Source organism: Eumetopias jubatus, unplaced genomic scaffold, assembly GCF_037043125.1.
Source record: "Eumetopias jubatus isolate StellerSeaLion01/CBP00866 unplaced genomic scaffold, mEumJub1_p1.0 scaffold_15, whole genome shotgun sequence".
Lineage (NCBI taxonomy): Eukaryota > Metazoa > Chordata > Mammalia > Carnivora > Otariidae > Eumetopias > Eumetopias jubatus.
In genome coordinates, this window is record NW_028274821.1 from 65,934,472 (window position 1) to 65,952,878 (window position 18,407).

An 18,407-nucleotide genomic window follows, 5' to 3' on the forward strand; every position below is an offset into this window, starting at 1 on the left:
CAACCATATTAAACTCCCTTGTGATCCTTAAGTCCTATTAATGTGAAGAAAAATAAAGAGCAACATAAAGCAAAATGCAAAACTCTTCAAATATCCAACTAGTAGCAATTAAATCTCTTCAACATTCTCTCAGGTAAACTCAACATTGTTGCAGAACTTGCTAAGTGATTTTCTCTCCTTTTTATCCCTCCCAATATAAATTCTGGATGCAAAATAAAGCTTCTCCTTGATACTCCTAGTTCCACATGTTTTCAAGAACTAGTTTTCTATGAATAATGAGGTATTGTCTTACCTGCTCTTTAAACACTGGCCCCTGTTACCCTACAACATCTACTGAAGGATTCATGGCCATTTGTAACTTGTGGTCTTCCAGGTGGCCTTATCTTGCATATCTGAATCAGCTGTAATGATGAAAAGTCAAATCCTGCCCCAATTTTCTCTCCCTCTTCCAAGAACTCATTCTTCCTCTCCCTCTGCTTATAAGTAAAATTCTATATTCAGATTTTCAAAATTTTCTGGAAATGTTAGCATCTCTCTGAGGATTTAGGGAATCATTTAAAATCCTCTATTCCTCTAAAATGAAGCCCTTAGATTATTTTCTAACATGGTATTCAAAAATCATGTTTGAGATTAAAATTTAATATGTATAGTGTAAGAATAATTGAGCTCCTACCTTTACTATTCTACTGAAATGCATGAAGGTCCCCCAACCTCTTGAAGTTCCAATTGCAGTGCCTTTTTATCCTAACCCCTCTCTTCTATGTATTTCTTTAAAATTAGTCCATTCCATTCCCGTGGCTTTAAACATCATTTGTATTCTGTTAAAAGCTACATTTTAAATCCAGTACTGATTTTTCCACTCAGTTCCAAAATCATGTGTCCAAATATTAAGTTAAAGCATCTGCTTGACTGTCTTCCAGACATCTCAAAATTAACATGTCCCAAAGAAAACTCAATATTTCTCCACCCAAACCTATTTTCCCCAGGTTTTCACCAACTCAGTAAATGATGATGACATCTAACTTGTGATTCAATCAGAAATTGGTGGGTCATTCATAATTCTCCTTTCTTTTTTTCTTTTTCACCAGGCTTATCTATTATTAAGTCCTGCCTGGCTACCACTGAAATATTTGAATTGGTCTACCTCACTCCATTTCTATCACTTCTACACTAGAAGTCTAATCAGCCATTATATTTCACTTGGAAATCCCAAAGCCCCCTAAATGCAGGGAAAGCCGCCTGCTTCATCTCTCACCACCATCCAACGTCCCATTCTCAACACAGAAATCATGTTCCTCTATTACTCTAAATCTTCTAGTGTACTGATGTTACATTTAACATAAGCTTTTCTTTGGCTCTAGCTTTAATAATCTGGCTTCTGACTACTTATCTGCCTTCATGTGGTAGCAAAATTGTCTACCATGCTCTTGTCACACTGGATTTCTTTCTATATTTAACTATACAGATCATAACAGTTTCAAGGCTTCAACCTGTTTCTTCTGCCTATAACCCAGTTCTAGGACTTCATATTGCTAGCTCCAAATTATTTATTTTCAGCTTAAATTTTGCCTTTCCAGACGTAATTTATATTTAGAGCATTTTTAGGTTCACAGAAAAATTGATGAGAAGGTGCAGAGATTTCCCACTTATGGTATGTACAGCCACACATGCATAGCTTTCTTCCCATTTATCAATATCGGCCACCAGAGTAGTATATTTGTTACAATTAATAAGCCTGCATTGATGTATCATTATCACCCAAAACACATAATTTATATTAGGTTTCACTCTTGGTGGTGTACATTCAATTTTTTTTAAATGTATGATGACATATATCAACTCTTACAGTATCATAGAGAGTAATTTCATTGCCCTAAAAATCCTTTGTGCTTTACTGTTTCATTCTATCCTTCCCTTTTATGTCTGGCAACCACTGATCTTTTTACTGTCTCCAGAGTCATATAACTGAAATCATAGAATAGGTAGCTTTTCCAGGCAGACTTCTTTCATTTAGTTATATGCATTTAATAGTCCTCTACATCTTTTCATGTCTTGATAGCTCATTTCTTTTTAGCACTGAATAATATTACATTGTCTAGATGTACCATAGATTATTTATCCATTCACCTACCAAAAGACACCTTGGTTAACTGTAAATTTTGGCAATAATGAATAAAGATGCTATAAACATTCATGTGCAGCTTTTTGCAAGGACATATGTTTTCAACTTATTTTGAGAAAATACCATGAAGTGCAATGGCTGGATTATATGATAAGAATATGTTTAGTTGTCTGACAAGTATTTTGTGCTTAAAAAATTGCTAAGAGGGGATCTTATGTTAAGTTTTTATCACACAAATGATGATAATACATTAAAAGGGTAGAGGGAAACTCTTGGAGGTTATGGATATCTTTATGGTATAGATTGTGGGGATGGTTTCACAGGTGTATATGTGTATACTTAGCTCCAAAATCATCACGTCATCAGGTTGCATACATTAAATTTGCACAGCTTTTTGAGTGTGACATCATATAATTATAGGTATAGATATAGCACACACATATAAAATAAGCTTTTAAAACTGTCTTTTATAATGGCTCTACCATTTTGTATTCCCACTAGCAATGAATAAGAGTTCCTATAGCTCCATACCTTCCCCAGCATTTTTTCTTTAATTTTTTATGTTAATCACCATATATTACATCATGAGTTTTTGATGTAGTGTTCCATGATTCATTGTTTGTGCATAAGACCCAGTGCTCCACGCAGAACCTGCCCTCTCTAATACCCATCACCAGGCTAACCCATCCCTCCACCCCTCTCCCCTCTAGAACCCTCAGTTTGTTTTTCAGAGTCCATCGTCTCTCATGGTTCGTCTCCCTCTCCGATTTGCCCCCCTTCATTCTTCCCCTCCTGCTATCTTTTTTTTTAACATATATTGCATTATTTCTTTCAGGGGTACAGATCTGTGATTCAACAGCCTTGCACAATTCACAGCACTCACCATAGCACATACCCTCCCCAATGTCTATCACCCAGCCACCCCATCCCTCCCAAGCCCCCACTCCAGCAACCCTCAGTTTGTTTCCTGAGATTAATAATTCCTCATATCTGTGAGGTCATATGATACATGTCTTTCTCTGATTGATTTATTTCACTCAACATAACATTCTCCAGTTCCATCCACGTCATTGCAAATGCCAATATCTCATTCCTTTGGATGGCTGTATAATATTCCATTGTATATATATACCACCTATTCTTTATCCATTCATCTGTCGATGGACATTTGGCTCTTTCCACAGTTTGGCTATTGTGGACATTGCTGCTATAAACATGGGGATGCACATGCCCCTTTGGGTCCCTACATTTTTTATCTTTGGGGTAAATACACAGTAGTGCAATTGCTGGATCGTATGGTAGCTCTATTTTCAACTTTTTGAGGAACCTCCATACTGTTTTCCAGAGTGGCTGCACCAGCTTGCATTCCCACCAACAGTGTAGGAGGGTTCCCCTTTCTCCACATCCCCGCCAACATCTGTCATTTCCTGACTTGTTAATTTTAGCCATTCTGACTGGTGTGAGGTGGTATCTCACTGGAGGTTTTGATTTGGATTTCCCTTATGCTGAATGATGTTGAGCACTTTTTCATGTGCCTGTTGGCCATTTGGATGTTTTCTTTGGAAAAATGTCTGTTCATGTCTTCTGCCCATTTCTTGATTGGATCATTTGTTCTTTAGATGTTGAGTTTGATAAGTACTTTATAGATTTTGGATACTACCCCTTTATCTGATATATCATTTGCAATTATCTTCTCCCATTCTGTCGGTTGTCTTTTCGTTTTGTAGACTGTTTCTTTGGCTGTGCAAAAGCTTTTTATCTTGATGAATCCCAAAAGTTCATTTTTGCCCTTGCTTCCCTTGCCTTTGGCGATGTTTCTAGGAAGAAGTTCCTGCGGCTGAGGTCGAAGAGGTTGCTGCCTGTCTTCTCCTTTAGGATTTTGATGGACTTCTGTCTCACACTTAGGTCTTTCAACCATTTTGAGTCTATTTTTGTGTGTGGTGTAAGGAAATGGTCCAGTTTCATTCTTCTGCATGTGGCTGGCCAAATTTCCCAACACCATTTGTTGAAGAGACTGTCTTTTTTCCATTGGACATTCTTTCCTGCTTTGTCAAAGATGAGTTGACCATAGAGTTGAGGGTCCATTTCTGGGCTCTCTATTCTGTTCCATTGATCTATGTGTCTGTTTTTGTGCCAGTACCATACTGTCTTGATGATGACAGCTTTGTAATAGAGCTTGAAGTCTGGAATTGTGATGCCGCCAGCTTTGCTTTTCTTTTTCAACATTCCTCTGTCTATTCAGGGTCTTTTCTGGTGCCATACAAATTTTAGGATTATTTGTTCCATTTCTTTGAAAAAAGTGGATGGTATTTTGATGGGGATTGCATTGAATGTGTAGATTGCTCTAGGTAGCACTGACATCTTCACAATGTTTGTTCTTCCAATCCATGAGCATGGAACGTTTTTCCATTTCCTTGTGTCTTCCTCGATTTCTTTCCTGAGTATTTTATAGTTTTCTGAGTACAGATCCTTTGCCTCTTTGGTTAGATTTATTCCTAGGTATCTTATGGTTTGGGTGCAACTGTAAATGGGATTGACTCCTTAATTTCTCTCTCTTCTGTCAAGTTGTTGGTGTATAGGAATGCCACTGATTTCTGTGCATTGATTTTATGTCCTGCCACTTTACTGAATTCCTGTATGAGTTCTAGCAGTTTTGAGGTGGAGTCTTTTGGGTTTTCCACATAAAGTATCATATCATCTGCAAACAGTGAGAGTTTGACTTCTTCTTTGCCGATTTGGATGCCTTTGATTTCTTTTTGTTGTCTGATTGCTGTGGCTAGGACTTCTAATAATATGCGAGTAGCAGTGGTGATAGTGGACATCCCTGCCATGTTCCTGACCTTAGGGGGAAAGCTCTCAGCTTTTCACCATTGAGAATATTTGCTGTAGGTTTTTCATAGATGGCTTTTCTGATATTGAGGTATGTACCCTCTATCCCTATACTCTGAAGAGTTTTGATCAAGAAAGGATGCTGTACTTTGTCCAATGCTTTTTCTGCATCTATTGAGAGGATCATATGATTCTTGTTCTTTCTTTTGTTAATGTATTGTATCACGTTGATTGATTTGCAGATGTTGAACCAACCTTGCAGCCCAGGGATAAATCCCACTTGGTAGTGGTGAATAATCCTTTGAATGTACTGTTGGATCCTATTAGCTAGTATTTTGGTGGGAATTTTTGCATCCATGTTCATCAAGGACATTGGTCTGTAATTCTCCTTTTTGATGGGGTCTTTGTCTGGTTTGGGGATCAAGGTAATGGTGGCCTCATAAAACAAGTTTGGACGTTTTCCTTCCATTTCTATTTTTTGGAACAGTTTCTGGAGAATAGGTATTAATTCTTCTTGAAATGTTTGGTAGAATTCCCCTGGTAAGCCATCTGGCCCTGGGCTTTTGTTTGTTGGGAGATTTTTGATGACTGCTTCAATTTCCTTAGTGGTTATAGGTCTGTTCAGGTTTTCTATTTCTTCCTGGTCCAGTTTTGGTAGTTGATACATCTCTAGGAATGCATCCATTTCTTCCAGATTATCTAATTTGCTGGCATAGAGTTACTCATAGTATGTTCTTGTAATTGTTTGTATTTCTTTGGTGTTGGTTGTGATCTCTCCTCTTTCATTCATGATTTTGTTGATTTGGGTCATTTCTCTTTTCCTTTGGATACGTCTGGCCAGGGGTTTATCAATCTTGGTAATTGTTTCAAAGAACCAGCTTCTAGTTTCGTTGATCTATTCTACTGTTCTTTGGTTTCTATTTCATTGATTTCTGCTCTGATCTTTATTAATTCTCTTCTTCTGCTGGGTTTAGGCTTTATTTGCTGTTTTTTTTCTCCAGCTCCTTTAGGTGTAGGGTTAGGTTGTGTATTTGAGACCTTTCTTGTTTCTTGAGAAAGGCTTGTATTGCTATGCACTTTTTCTTAGGACTGCCTTTGCTGCATCCCAAAGATTTTGAACAGTTGTATTTTTATTTTCATTTGTTTCCATGAATTTTTTAATTCTTCTTTAATTTCCTGGTTGACCGATTCATTCTTTAGCGGGATGCTCTTTAGCCTCCATGTATTTGAGTTATTTCCGACTTTCCTCTTGTGACTGAGTTCTAGTTTCAAAGCATTGTGGTCTGAAAATATGCAGTGAATAATCCCAATCTTTTGGTACTGGTTGAGACCTGATTTGTGACCTAGGATGTAAACTATTCTGGAGAATATTCCATGGGCATTAGAGAAGAATGTGTATCCTCTCCCAGCATTTTGTGTTACCACTGTTTCAGATTTTGGTCATTCTAATGGGCATGTAGTGGTATCTCACTGTTATTTTGATTTGCATTTCCCTGATGGCATATAATGTGGAACATTTTTTCATATGCTTATTTGCCAGCTGACTATCTTCTTTGGTGAGGTATCTGTTAAGGTGTTTGGTTTATTTTTTAATCAGGTGGGTTGTTTCCCTGATTATTGAATTTTAAGAGCTCTTCGTATATTTTAGATAACAGTCCTTTATCAGGTATGTCTTTTCCAAGTCTTTTCTATGATTGTGTGGCTTTTCCTTTGTTCTATAAACAGTGTCTTTCACAGAGCAGATTTTTTATTTTAATGAAGTTTAGCTAATCATTTTTTTCTTTCACGGATTGTGCATTTGCTGTTTTATCTACAAAGTCATCGACAAACCCACAGTTATATAGATTTTCTCCTATATTCTAGGAATTTTATAGTTTTGCATTTTACATTAAGGTCTGTAGTCCTTTTGATATAGACATATTTCACTTCCTGTTCTCTCATTATTCATTTCCCTATTACCAGTAACTTCTATCTTCTACCATGCTTTATTCTATGTAACATACACAACCACCTGTGTGTCTGTATCTATTTATCTATCATCTAAATCATGTATTGCATATTGCCTCTCTTTCCCACAAGAATAAAAGTTCCACTGGGAAAGGAAAATTATGTGACTTATTTACTGCTTGTACCTTCAGTATACAGAACTATCTCAAGCATGTAGGACAGAGTCATTAAGTATAGATTAGGTAAATGAATAAATACAATTTGGAGTATCTAGTGAAAAGTATGACTTAGTTGGATTGAGCCCTTCCAAAATCCCAACCTGAAACATACCACTCTCAGTAAAGTCAAACTAAAATAATTATTTAAAAAGGGGAAAGTCCCAAAGAAGGTAATTTTGATGGTTGGTGGCAATTTGGACAGCAGGCTGCAGTGTTCTCTTAATGTGATGATGTATGGGAAATTTTATGAACTATGTAGTGATTTTATGAACTATATGTATATATAGGCTACCAGAACTTCTTGTTTTTTGTTTGTTTGTTTGTTTTTATTCCTGATCAATCATGCTTGCTCGTTTGTTTTTGCACAGTTTAATTTCTGAAAATTGCAAGATTTCTAATCATGGGATGAGGATTTATTTATATTCTTTATTAAGGTGAGAACATGGATTTCTACATGTTATACTGTTTTATTTTCTTTAGAAACTTATTGTGGCTTTTTCAAATTTTTATAATTTGTAATGAGGACTTTTATAGTACTCATGCTGATGGGTTTGAATACTTTTTAAGAACTCTGTTTTATGTAGGGGGAACAAACATCACTTTATGCCCAATATAAAACAGACACTGATTTTGTAAAATTGTAAGAACGTTTAGATATTATCAGTTTCAGTACTTCTAATAAAACCACTATCAACAATAATTTTAACTACAAATAATAAATACTAATGTGAATAACAATTTGTTTTGCACTCAAAACAGTATTTCCCACCTGTGTTTCACAGAGCTAAAAGTGCCACTACTCTCTTTTATAGATGGGAATAGTTCAAACCTTGTCCTAGACTTTTGCTACTCCAGTTGAAAAAAGTCAGTGATGGCCTAAATGGGCGATATTAAGGAGGGCACTAGTGATGAGCACTAGGTGTTGTATGTAAGTGACGAATCATTGGATTCTACTCCTCAAACCAATATTGTACTGTGTGTTGACCAACTAGAATTTAAGTAAAAGTCTGAAGAAGAAAAAAATATATACTCATGGCTGTATTACAATCCACACTACAGCATGAAGTAGACATCTGGAGACTTACCTGATCTCTTATGCCATTCATTGTCTCCTTTCAGTTGTTAGTATTCATGAGATTCTTTCAAAGAGTCACACATTATCTTTCTACCTCCTCAGTGATATCCACGTTGCAGTATACATATTAGCTCCTTAAGAAAGGTTACTTTAAAAACTAATTGGATTATAAGCATTTTCTCCCATTCCATAAATTGCCTTTCAATCTGTTGATTGTTTTCTTTGCTGTGAAAGTATCTTTTGAAGTAGTACCACTGGTCTATTTTTGCTTTTATTGCTTGTTCTTTTGTTGTTAGACTCAAGAAAAGCATTGTTTACACCAAAGTCATAAATATTTTCCCCTAAATTTTCTTCTAGGTTTACAGTTTTAGGTCTTATATTTTAGACTTTAATCCATCTTAAGTTGATTTTTGTGTAGAGGGTAAGATAAGGTAATTGCCCATTTTCATTCTTTTGCATGTGAATATTATTTTTCTAATACCATTTGTTGAAGAGACCATTTTTTTTCCCAGTTGTGTACTCCTGACACCCCTTTCAAAGTTCAGTTGACTATATATGTTTGGATATATTTCTGGGCTCTCTATTCTGTTCTAATTGTCTATATGTCTGTTTCTAAGCAAGTACCATATTGTTTTAATTACTGTAGCTTTGTAATATATTTTGAAATCTGAAGGTTGATTTCTTCAGGTTTGTTCTTCATTAAAGTGGTTTTGGCTCTTTGGGGTCTTTTATGGTTACATATAAATATTAAAATTGTTTTTTCTATTTTAGTAAACAATGTCATTGAAATTTTGATAGGGGTTGCACTGAACCTGGAGACTGCTTGGGGTAGTATAGACATCTTAACAATGTTAAGTCTAATCCATGAACACAGAATGATTTCCATTTGCTTTTTTAATTTCTTTCATCAATGTTTTATAGTTTTCAGTATACATAATCTTTCTCCTCCTTGGTTATGTTTAAGTATTTTATTTTTTGATGCTATTATAAAGAGATCATTTTCTTCATTTCCTTTTTCAGATAGTTCGCTATTACAGAACACAACTGATTTTTTTTTTTTTTACTGAAGTATAATTGACATACAATGTTATATTAGTTTCAGGTGTACAACATATTGATTCAACAATTCCCTACATCACTCAGTGCTCACCATGATAAATGTAGTTACTATCTGTCACCAAAATTATTATAATATTATTGACCAAATTTCCTACGCTGTACTTCTCATCTCCATGACTATTTATTGTATAATTGCAAGTTACATCTCTTAATCCTCTTTATCTAGTTCATCCAACCTCCTACCCACCTCCCCTTGGACAACCATCAGTTTGTTCTCTGTATTAAAGAGCCTGTGTGATATATCTAAATATCTCATATAAATTTCACTTATATGTGGAATTTAAAAAAACAAATGAAGAAACAATAACACAACTGATTTTTATACGCTCATTTTATATCTCATGAATTTACTGAATTTGTTCATTAGTTCTTTTTTTCTGAGTTTACAATAAGTTTACAACAACAATGTAGTGTATTTATTACTACATGTAAATTGTATGGTACACATTCTATATGTAAAATTTATAATAACTTTATGTGTGGAACACATTTTTTTCCAGAGAGACAGTTATTAAACACTTATCAGCAAACCACTGCCTGTGCCTCACTCATATAGGGAGAGCAGGGGATTGGTCCTTTTTTTGTTAGTTTTGTTTTTACTCTTAGAGAGCACAGTTCTCTCTTTTTATTGAAAAATATCCAATTTCAGAACTCTGCCTATTGGCCCTTTGTTGTTATCTACAGTGCAAAGGAGCTTGGCTTAAGGGCTACTGCAAGGAAAAGAAGGCAGTGATCACCTATTTTCTTTACAATTAAAAGTGGCCTTTAAAGATGAATACAGTTGATGCTTGAACTGTGTGGACCACTTATATGCAGATTTTTTACAACACAGTTCTGTAAATATATTTTCACTTCCTTATGTTTTTTTCTAGCTTACTTTAAGAATACAGTATGTAACACAAATAACATACAAAAATATATTATAATTGACTGGTTTATGTTACTGGTAAGGTTTCCAGTCAACAGTAAGCTACGACTAGGTAAGTTTTGGGGAAGTCAAAAGTTATATGCAGATTTTCCACTGTGCAGGGGGGTCAGTGCCCCTACCCCCTATGTTGTTCAAGGGTCAACTATATGTATACACTGCATTATCTGTGCTAATAATCAAACTGACCCAAAACATTTTAGTTGTGCCTTTGAAATTGCTTTTATGAGTTTAAAAACGATTTATGTTTGTGATGTTTGGAAAGAAAATGACAACTTAATTTTTTTTCACTTTTTAAGAAACCAGTATGTACCCTGAGAACCAGAGTACCTACATTTTTAAATCCAGATCTGCAACCTACGAACTTTGTTATCTGCTTAGATAACCTTTCTACTTCAGTTTCCCCATCTGTGAAATGAACTTGATAATAGAATTTACTGCATAGGGTTGTTGTGATAATTAGATTAGTTAATGTGTATAAAGTATTTAAAACAGAAGGCTTGCCATTATAATTTCCACTGGTTTTACTACTACCGTTGCTCCTGCTGCACAAAGGAGTCAACATGTTTTGGGTTCTAATACTACAAGTTGTATGATCTTTAGTAAGTCACTTTTTCTGCACCAGCATGAATCTAAGGTCAGGACTCTTTACAGTTTACATTTAATATCTGTAAGTCAATGAGTTGACTACTTTGTTCATTAGTTCTATTAATATTTTTGTGGAATCTTTTAGGTTTTCTACTTAAAAGTGCATTACTATCTACAAAGATAATTTTGTTTCTTCCACTCTGATTTAAATGCCTTTTATTTTTCTTGCCTAATTTCTCTAGACTTGTAGTACAATGTTGAATAGGAGTTGCTAGAGTGGGCATCCTTGCCTTGATAGAGATCTTAGAGGAAAAGCTTTAGGTTTTCAGGGTTGAATATGATGTCAGCCACGGGCTTTTCATATATGGCTTTTATTATATTGAGGTAAATTCCTTCTATGTCCAGAGTTTTTATCATGAAAACATGTTTATTGTTGTCAGATGATATTTCTGCAGCTGTAGAATTGATCATATGATTTTTGTCTTTCATTCTGTTAGTGTGTGTATCACATTACTTGTTTGTATATGTTGAACTATCCTTGCATTAAACCCACTTAATCATGGTGTATGATCCTTTTAATGTGTTGTTGAATTCAGTTTACTAGCATTTTGTTGAGGAATTTTTCATCAATACCCATCAGGGATAGTGGCCTATAGTTTTCTCTTCTTGTAGTGTTTTTACCTGGTTTTGGTATCAGAGTAATGGTGGCTTCATAAAATGAGTTTGCAAGTGTTCCTTCCTTTTCTAATTTTTGGGAAAACTTTGGGAAGAATCGATGTTAGTTCTTCTTTAAATGTTTGTTATAACTTACCAGACAAGCCATCTGGTCCTGGACTTTCTTTGCTGGGACGTTATTGATTACTGATTCAAACTCCTAACTCATTATTAATCCCTTCAGATTTTCTATTTCTTCATGATGTAGTCTTGGTAGGCTGTATATTTCTAGGAATATAACCATTCTTCGGGGTTATCTAATATGTTGATATATAACTGTTCATAGTAGTCCCTTATGATCCTTTTTTATTTCTGAAGCATTCCTTGTAAATGTCTCTTGTTCCATTTATTTTGTTTGTATTTTGTTTTCTTAGTCTAGTAAAAGGTTTTTCAAGTTTGTTTATCTTTTCAAAAAGCAAGTCAGTTTTGATTTTTTCTACTGTACTTTTTGTTCTATATTTCATTTATTTCTGCTCTAGCCTTTATCATTTCTTTCTTCCGCTAGCTTTGGGCTTAGAATGTTCTTTTTCTAATTCCTTGAGTTGTAAAGTTAGGTTGTTTATTTAAGATCTTTCATCTTTTCTAATGTACGTGTTTACTGCTACAAGCTTTCCTCTTAGTACTGCTTTTACTCTGTACCATATGTTTTGGCATTTTGTGTTTTTGTTTATCTTGAGACATTTTCTAATTTCCCTTTTGATTTCTTCTTCGACCCACTGGCTGGTTAAGAGTGTGCTGTTAAATTTCCACACATTTGTGAATAAACCCATGCATGTACAGTCAATTGATCTTTAACAAAGGTACCAAAAATACACATTAGGAAATGACAGATTCTCCAATAAATTGTGTTTTAAAAACTGGATATCCACATTCAAAAGAATGAAATTAGACACCTATTTTATACCATATACAAAAATGAGCTCAAAATGGATTAAAGACCTAAATATAAGACCTGAAAGTGTGAAACTCCTAAAAGAAAATATAGGGAAAAACATCATGACATTATTCTTGACAGTAATCCTTAGATTTATCATCAAAACAGTCAACAAAAGCAAAATCAAACAAAAAACAAAACAAAACAAAAATCCAGACTATTTCAAAAACTCCTACAAGTCAGCAACAAAATGGTCCAAGGACTTGAATAGACATCTCTCCAAAGAAAATATATAATGGCCAACAAACATATGAAAATATGCTTGGCAACCCTAATCATTATCCCTAATCTCCTCACGCATGTTATCACAAAAACAAAAGATAGTAAGTGTGAGTGAGAATGTGGGGAAATTGGAACCCGTGTATATTGTTGATTTGAATGTAAGATAGTGCTAGCACTATGGAAGACAGTATGAAGATTCCTCAAAAAATTAAAAATAGAACTACCAAATGATCTAGTCTTCCCACTCCTGGGTATATATCCAAAAGAATTGATAACAGGATCTCAAAGAGACAGCTGCACTCTCACATTCACTGCAGAATTATTTGAATAGCCAAAATATGAAAACAACCTACATGTCCACCAACAAGTGAATGGATGAAGAAAATGGATAAATGCATACAACAGAACACTATTTGACCTTAAAAAAGAAGGAAATCCTTTCACATGCAACTACATGATTGAATCTGGAGAACATCACACTAAGTGAAATAAATATGTCCCAGGACAAATACTACATGATTCCACTTATCTGAGACATCTAAAGTAGTCAAGCTCATAGAAACAGAGTATAATAGTGGTTTCGGGGATAGAGGGAGGGGGAAATGGGGATTTGCTCTTCAACAGGTACAAAATTTCAGTTATATAAGGTTAACAAGTTAGAGAGATCTGCTGTACATCATGTATTAGTTAACAATACTATACTGTGTACCTAAAAAGTTTTTAAGATCACAGATCTCATGTTAAGTGTTCTCACCATAATGAAAAAAAAGGATTAGTATCTAGGATTAGATGGCTAACCTTGGAAGTGTTACCTACTCTACTAAAGAATCTCTTATTTGTACCTTTTTCTTGGAAAAGTACTTTTCTTGGCTTTTCAATCTTAAAATACCTTTTCTAGATGTATCAAATTTTCTAAACTTTCTAAAATTTGGATTTTCCACACTATGTAGATATTTTAACAGGTGAAATCTGAGAGATTATCCCTAATACTCATTAATAAAGAGACTGAGGTCAAATGAGATTAAGTAATATTTCAACTTTTTATTTTATCTCAGTGACAGAATTTGGGTGAGAATGCTGGTCTTCAAAGTCCCATTCCACTGCTTCTAATTCTGCCTACTAAGCAAAAATTTTGATTACTAAATTTATGTCTCTATTCACCCTTCTAACAAAGTTATCTCCAATCTAAGTTTTATTTGGTGGCTCTACTTAAAAGGAGAAATGGAATCAGTATTATCAGGCTTTCTTGGAGATAGAAAAAAAATTAATGTTCTAATCAAAACCATAGAAATATACGTATTTTAATTATCAGGAAAAATATATTTGACGTGTAAAATATAGAATTTCCTGGTAATAATGAATGTTTTTTAATTTCATCATTAACACAGGTTTAAATGTCCAAGAAAACTGACCTTATTCTTTTTTTTGCTTCATATACAGCTCATTTTTAGTCCTAAATATAAAAATTCTCATGAATATACTTAGAGATAGGGTCAGTATATTTTCACATAGACTGTAAGCAAAATGCATAAATTTAAATGAAGATTAAAACAATTTTAATTATAACAAATTGATCTCTAAATTTCAAGAGAAATAAGATTTTCTTGCAACAAATATGGATGAATGATACACTTTCTTGTTACCTGCATTTAAAATTTCTAGTTTTAAGGTAAAATGTTTTAGGTAATTAGGTTTGATAGGGGTTATCTGCTACCAAAGAAGAAAAATTAAGTCTAGTATTGTAACATTTCTGAAGACTGAAATTATGACAAAATAAAAAGGTTAAAATAAGCTACTGAAAACTAAAATGTTCTAACTTAGGCATCATCACTACTAAAATATTACATTCTTTGTATTTGAAAAAAAACTTGACAAAATTAAGCACTATCTCATATATACATATAATCTCAGTTATATATCTGTGTGCTAATGTATATGTGTGTGTGCAATCAAATTAATTCTTTCTTCATTTTTATGAATTTTTGCAGATATACTTCATAAATTACTCATGATGCATGGATATCCTATGACAAGGCCCTTAATTAAAAAAATTAAAAGTATTGTTATAGATCCAGGAACTTTCATTATATATTTATATATAAAACAATCATACAGAATAATTATTGGAATAAAATTGGCTTCAAATTCCTAAGTTCTAGAGTCAATAAATTATTTTCTTTTCACTAAATTGAAATGATTTTTGTATTACATAGACAATACTGTGAAAGAAAACATTTGCAGTAGAGACATTGTTTAGAAAGAGTAAAGTAATAAATACCCAAGGTACATCAAGTTCTAAATTTAGAAACAGAGATGTAGTTCCGGAGTTATAAATTTTTATTCCATTAACACTGGCTATAAACTCACCCCCAAAGGCAGTCCTTAATTCTATCTCTAAAATGCTCTATCATGTAGAAAATGTTATAAGAAAAGAAGATGCTAAACAGCATAGAGATAATTGAAAACATGAGCATGGGAAAACTAAAAAGGAAAGACATACATACAGAAAAAGGAAATCTTAAATATCCTACTGGAAGTACAACAGAACCTTGTAAATGAAGACTTTTCAAGGTTTTATTATTTAAGGTCTTATGATATGTACTGAATTTTAATTTTGATGAATTTTTATAATGTTTAATAGCAGGAGGGTATATGAGAAACTATCACTTAGCTCATATGTGATCCTTGCCTTCTGGGCATTCAAATTTCATCAAAATGTTCTCCGTCCAATCTTTGTGGACTATGCATTAGCTTTTGCAGTAAGTTAAAATGTCTTTAAATTATCAATTCAGTTTTCTAGATTTAGAAACATTTGTTATTATTGGTACTACAAATATTAATTAAAATGGTGAACTTATTTGCATGGAAAAATTTAATAGATTTTCCATTCTGGCTGTAATTAATTCATGCAACTATGCAGAGTAAAGATGGTCACATCATCTACCCATAAATATCTTGTATAGTCTACAGAAAGTAGAAGTAGCACAGATATTAATAAATCTAGATTTTATTACTAGATAATTGTCAGAATTTATGTTCCACTAATAAAAGGGGATTGACTCATATTTTCAGCCATTTTCAATTGCATATATAATTACATTTCCTAAAAAAAAAAAAAATGCATGAGTTCCCTTTAGCCACCCAAGTACTAATTAAACTTTATTTGTGCCTTTTGGTGGGATGTATGTCACATGGAGAAAAACAGAATTATTTAGATTCTAATTGTTATTCTATATTTTAAAATTTCTATTTCTCACACTATTATACCATACAAGAAGTATTAATTTATCAAAAGACTGCATTTAGTAATAAAACAAAATATTTTTCTCTATATGTTCAGTGTTGAACTTAATGTGAATCATTAAAAAGTATTATTAGGTATGAAGACAAAATTTCACATTCTGGAGGTGTGAATAAATGTCATAATCTAGTTGTTTGAAAAGCCCATTTATTTGTGCTTTATTAATTGAGTGCTAGTAAAAATTTAGGAAATCTATTTTTATATCTATGTCCTAATTCCATATCAGAAACAAATAATAATAATAAAATAAAGTTTAAAAATTAAAAAAACTGTTAGATATATTTAAAATATAAATCACTACTTATGCATGTATTCAATTTTATTTCTAGGAGGTATCAAGTACTATTAATGAAAAAAGCAAATAGCAATCACTGAAAAGAGACAGAAAAGTTAGAAGTCATCTACTAAGTGAGAAGTCATAGATCACATTACTGTACAACCAGGAAAATTCTGTAAAAGCAATGGCAAAATCCAAAAAATATTTCAATATTATAATCATGTTTCAAATCACTAATGAAATGCTTAATCTACAAAACCTTTCTAAATTGAAATAACAGCAATAGCAAAATCAACTAATATTTATTGGCCACTATTTGCTAAACACTTTTCTTGCATTGTCATTTAATCTTCATAAAAATCCAAATATGTCATCTCTGTTTAACTAAAGCAGAGAGGTTAAGTAACAGGAGTAAATTTTCACACTTAATGGTAAAACCAAGATTTCAATCTGAATTCAATCTGAATTTAAATCTCATTGGACACGACGATTTAGACCATGATTTTGTGGCTTAACTGTTCTGAGATTTGGGGGAATTTTCTTTAACACCGCAGCCTCAGTTTCTTCATAGCATCATTTTTGTTATCTGCAAAAATGTATAGTTATGCTAAAATTACATCATATGTGTAAAGTCCCCACTATATAATTTCTTAAGAAAGGCAATTGTTCAATGAATAATTGCTTGGCTCCATTAGTCTCAAAGGAATCTGTCCTGCTACTACTCTTCCCACTCCCTATATCCTTTAGTGTGTCTCTTCATAAATATTGCACTCTAATTAGTAAGTTACATGAAGTGTATTTGCAGGAATATACTACAGAGAAAAATATGGAAACTGAAAACTTGCATTTGAATCCTAGCTCATCCATTATGTAATCATGAAGGAGGGACAAGAAAAAGAATATAAAATACTAAACCCAGAGCAGAATGGAAAAATACTATCTCACATCCAAATAGCACTGATTCTAAAAAGCATGATAAAAAAATGAACTATGACTGAAGAAAAGGTAAAGGTAAAGCATCTATTTATCTCTCTACAATATTATTAAGGAGTCAGCTCTAACAGGATATTTTCCAGAATATCTCATGTTTTCCCCTTATCTTTATATGTCATCAAGAAGTACTTCTGTAATTCCTATTTTTTTACATTTCAATTAATCAGTTTACATTGCCTTAAATTCTACTAAGAATTGAATAGAATAAGGGAAAACTGATGTATCTAGTGTCATATAAACCATATAATGGTGAGTATAGATATAAAGGCCACTAGAAAACTGTTTCATGTATGATTTCTGAAAGTAGTGAATATTGATAACAGGCTAAATTGTTTTTGCATTTTTTTACTTTAACACTGATATATTTTTTAAAGATTTATTTATTTTAGAGAGAGAACACACCCTAACATGCAAACAAGGGGAAGGACAGAGAGAGGGGAAATACCCTAGTCTAAATTAGAAGGACTTTAGGCTGGTTAACTAGTCATCAGGAGAATGGAGTTTAAGTCTAAAGTTAATCTAGACAAGTAATTTGAATATTATTGGACTTCGTTTTTTTTTCCCTTTTCTTTAAGATTTTATTTATTTGAGAGAGAGAGTGAGAGTGAGAGAGAGAGAGAGCAAGCAAGCATGAGAGGGGGAGGGGCAGAGGGAGAAGCAGACTCCCCACTGAGCAGGGAGCCCAATGTGGGGCTCCATCCCAGGACCCAGGGATCACAACCTGAGATGAAGGCAGATGCTTAACCAACTGAGCCACCCAGGCGCCTCTGGGCTTCAGGTTTTCTTAGTAGTATAAAGGCACTGAAAGAAATTTTAATTTCCCAATAAATTAAATTGTATGGTTTTAAAACTCATTAATAAACTGAAAACAAATATTTTTTTATAAATGGCAAGTCATATCGACCAAAGTCAATCCTGCACTGTATGTGCTATTTTAATCCATAGTAATATAAAATATTACATGCCAGAGATATAAACAAAGAAAGAAAAGTGATTGCTTGTAATTCTTCATAATATCCATGTCAAACACTGGGAATTATAAAACAATAAGAAACACAATATTTCCAAAAAAGAAATGTTTCAAATACCAGATACTCAGATACTCTGCTGCTCTGACATTTTAGAAATGATACCCAAGATTTT